This window comes from Pinus tabuliformis, chromosome Q (genome assembly GCF_031772625.1).
Source record: "Pinus tabuliformis cultivar Carrire ecotype Pingquan chromosome Q, CPIR1, whole genome shotgun sequence".
NCBI lineage: Eukaryota > Viridiplantae > Streptophyta > Pinopsida > Pinales > Pinaceae > Pinus > Pinus tabuliformis.
Window position 1 is genome coordinate 40730641 of NC_142296.1, and position 4469 is coordinate 40735109.

Here is a 4469-nt window from a genome sequence, read left to right on the forward strand (position 1 = left end):
TAGAAGATGAAACACCAAATTGTGGGCCCCGTTTTGGGTGAGTTGGTACATCAACTTCCTGGGGTTGTAACTTTGGCACCCAATCTTCGTTTGACGTGTACAATAGCTAGTTAGAAAGATATATCCAAGCACTACAAATTTTGGAAGAGAAACATCAATCCATGAACCCATGTTTTTCCCAGATTTCCCAAACAACATCGTTTAGAGCCTCAAAACAGCTTTGGAAGTTCAAGACCCGAAAAACTGCTAAAAATATTAAATTGTGCTACAATTACGGAAACTGAAAAACTAAAAGAGACAATTGTGGGGGTCTAAGTGGGATAAGTGGGTGGCCACCAACATCCACTTGGATCATTCCTCCCCCCTTAGGAAGAAATGGTCCTCATTGCGTTGAGTTCCTCCATTTGTTGAACTTGGTCCCTGATGAGTTGTTCTGCAATCTTGGATGTGTCCAGTAATGGTGGGAAGCATGGTCGAGGGCGGTACACATTGAACACTTGGTGCACGCGAAGGAATGGAGAAATGCTGTGCTCCAAAGCATTGTTTCCCACAACCTTGGTAATGCTGTAACGACCATGTCGGAGTGGTTTGAGCTTTTGATGGGCTCTTGTTATGAAACCAACTCACAAAAAGATAGAAAAGATAGATCAACACCTTAGAATTCAGCCTCTTCGAGGGGGCAACCTTCTTTACATTACACAAATGAATGATTCCTTGATGATTCAAATGACAAAACCTCCTTTCTATATATAGGAGTCTAAAGAGTCATAATATAACCCAGCTGACCTAACAATAATAATATAAAGGCATAAAAATAACAATAGAGGGATTCTATGGGGCACAGTAATAACAATATGGGGACAATAGGGGCACAACAATATTAATAAGGGATAGAACTACAATAGTAATGGGATAATCACTAGTATTGTAGGGACCTAACATGCCCCTCTCCTTAAAAAAGGTGTTGTCCTCAACGCTTGGGTAGTTCTCGATGCTTCTGTATAAAATTCTCATCCTCCCATGTGGAATATTCAGTGGATAAGTTCTTCCACTTGATGAGATACTCATAAATTGATCGATTTCGTAGCTGCTGAGTTCTTGTTTTTGTGACTGCTTCCGGTTCCAATATAATTTTTCCTTCCTCATCAAGTTTTGGCAATATTGTTTGAACTGGGAGCTTGTCGCCTATAACCTTCTTTAAACATGAAACATGGAAAACTGAGTGCACTCGAGAAGCTGCAGGAAGCTCCAATTTGTATGCCATAGCAACAATATTTTGCAACACCTTGTACGGACCATAATACTTTGGTGATAATTTATTATCCTTCTTAGATTGCTTGAGGGACATTTGTTTATATGGTTGTAGCCGTAGGAATACCCAATCACCTACATCAAAACTTCTTTTGCTACGATGTTGATTTTCCTGTCGTTTAATTCTATTCTGCGCCAACACAAGGTTATCCTTTAAGAGTTGGAGGACTTGTTGTTGATGCTCAATGTGATGTTCCACTGCTTTAACCTTAGAATTTTCTTTTAAATATGATGTGATGGATGGTAGTTGATATCCATAAAGTGCCATAAATGGGGTCATTTTTGTGGCTGTATGGAAGGACGTGTTATACCACCATTCAGCTAGAGGAAACCATTTGACCCATTGTGTCAGTTTATCAAATATAAAGCAACGAAGATATCCTTCCAAACATTTGTTTACTATCTCAGTTTTCCCATCGAATTGAGGATGATAAGATGAGCTATGAGCTAACTGAGTATCGAGACAAGAAAATAATTCTGTCCAAAAATTTCCAGTGAAAATTGGATCTCTATCACTTACAATAATCTTTGGGTTTCCATGTAGCTTTTGAATTATTTCCATAAATGCAGTAGAAACTGTATTGGCTTTAAATGGATGTGATAATTCACAAAAGTGTGCATACTTGGTAATTTTTTCAACTACCACCATGATGACACTCTTTCCCTCAGACTTGGGTACCTGTGATAAAATCCATTGAAGCCTCCTCCCAACGTTGGCTTGGAATGGATAAATGTTGTAATAGACCCAAGGTCTTAATTGTTTCAACTTTATTTTGTTGGCAAACCAAACATTCTGCCACAAACTTTTGAATATCCGATTTAAGGCCATCCCAAAAAATTTCTTCTTAACCCTGTGGTAAGTTTTTAAAAATCCTGAGTGCCCTCCTAAGGGAGAAGTGTGCAATTCCATAAGAATCTTTTGCTTGAGTTGGGAATTCTTACAGAGGTATTATCGATCTTTGTACCATAAGGAATCATTTTGCCAGCTAAATGTACTGAAAGATTTTGCAGTAAAGAAGAAATGAATCTGACCATATCTTCATGTGAATCTTCCAGTTTTTGGCAGAGATTTTAATGAAAATACAACTCTGACTTCTGAGATTCCTGTGGTATGATAATTTAACATAAGTTTTTCTTCTGTTTCATATGTAATCTGTTATGTTTCATTTCACTTCATGATCATTTCTGATTGAACAAATGAAGTGTTAAGATAGAATTCATCATTTGTATGCTCTGCCTTTAAGTTTGTTCATGTGCGACAATGTGAAATGGTATTTCTGAAGTTACATTACAATCATTACATAAAATCCAGATCTTCTTGTTCTGGTAGGAATCGGGCATTGCTGTCAAAGCAACCTCTTCGTCAAGTTTCTCCCAAACCTTTGACATATCACAAACTGATTTCGAACACACTGGACAAAAGAACTGTAGGTGCTGTTGCAAACAGTTCATTTGAATAGTGTGCCCACAAGGTAGTACATTAATATCCCTCCTGGACTCGAACAGGAACTCAAAACTAACGGGACAGTTGTGGTGCATAGCTCCTTCTACACAAGGATGACAATCCTTCAACATAACCGAGTAACAACAACCACATTTAAAGCAGTGGAAGAAATTATCCCTGCCCCCAGTTCTACATATACCACATCCATCACAGTGGTACTGCTGTTTTGAGATATCATCATCAAATAGCTTGCAAGTTTCACAAAAGTACTTCCCCATACCAGGAAGCATTGAAGCGCATCTTATTAATTTTCACAAAGTTGAACCCAGGGATTAGATATGTGCAAGGAATGAAATAAGTCGTAGCACCATTATTTTATGTGTTCAAAACAGATCCAGATGAAACTAATGTAGTCAATGCAAAAGCAGATACGTTTTTCTGTTTTGTTCAGTTGCTAAGTGATTTTCGAGATCACTTCTGTCAACAGTTGGAAGTTGATCCTCTGCTCTCGGAACAGTGATAATGAAGAACAGTTACTGGAGGAAAATACCTCAACTTCCACAAAAAAAAGTGGCGTGGAAGGAAACGCCGAAAGCTTGGAAAAGTTAGACAAAGGATATTTACAGTATGGTTGCTCACATTATAAACGGAGATGCCGTATTAGAGCGCCATGTTGCAATGAGGTCTTTGATTGTAGACATTGTCACAATGAAGCAAAGAATTCTGTCAATGTTAAGCCCCAACAGAGACATGATGTTCCTCGACACAATCTCCAAAGGGTCATTTGTTAACTTTGTGACATTGAGCAAGATGTTCATCAAGTGTGTATTAACTGTGGCGTCTGTATGGGGAAGTACTTTTGTGAAACTTGCAAGCTATTTGATGATGATATCTCAAAACAGCAGTACCACTGTGATGGATGTGGTATATGTAGAACTGGGGGCAGGGATAATTTCTTCCACTGCTTTAAATGTGGTTGTTGTTACTCGGTTATGTTGAAGGATTGTCATCCTTGTGTAGAAGGAGCAATGCACCACAACTGTCCCGTTAGTTTTGAGTTCCTGTTCGAGTCCAGGAGGGATATTAATGTACTACCTTGTGGGTACACTATTCATATGAACTGTTTGCAACAGCACCTACAGTTCTTTTGTCCAGTGTGTTCGAAGTCAGTTTGTGATATGTCAAAGGTTTGGGAGAAACTTGACGAAGAGGTTGCTTTGACACCAATGCCCGAGTCCTACCAGAACAAGAAGATCTGGATTTTATGCAATGATTGTAATGCAACTTCAGAAATACCATTTCACATTGTCGCACAAAAGTGCCTGAACTGCAATTCGTATAACACCCGGCAGACCAGAGGATGTCACACCACAGACACTTGTCGACAATAAGTGTTGCCTTTGTGATGTTTAAGTGAAGGTTTTGATGAGCAATCTTATACCAGCAGCAGTGATTTTGGTAGCAACAGCTGGCTCATAAATATGGCCCAAGAGCGCTATTCAAACGGAGCCAAAATAGGATTCGATCTTCTACTAAGGGCTTTAGTTAATGATTCAACGGGATCTGCGCTCCATATGTCAGCCATCAGAGGATTTTTAGGAAGACGCTGTTTTATTTTAGAATAGAGGAAACGCTTTTTGCCATTTTTATAATTGCAGGTTAAACAACGCCCCTGTTTTGGGGTCGATTAGTTTTTCCCTTAGCAGCATTTTAT

At 38.9% G+C, this 4469-nt stretch overlaps 2 pseudogenes; one reads left to right on the forward strand and one right to left on the reverse strand.

The window, feature by feature from the left end:
- Window positions 1–2550: 2550 nt before the first annotated feature.
- On the reverse strand, window positions 2551–3045 carry LOC149218183 (putative E3 ubiquitin-protein ligase RZFP34 pseudogene; annotated as a pseudogene).
- A 255-nt stretch (window positions 3046–3300) lies between these two features.
- LOC149218184 (putative E3 ubiquitin-protein ligase RZFP34 pseudogene) lies at window positions 3301–4181 on the forward strand (annotated as a pseudogene).
- The last annotated feature ends 288 nt before the right edge of the window (window positions 4182–4469 follow it).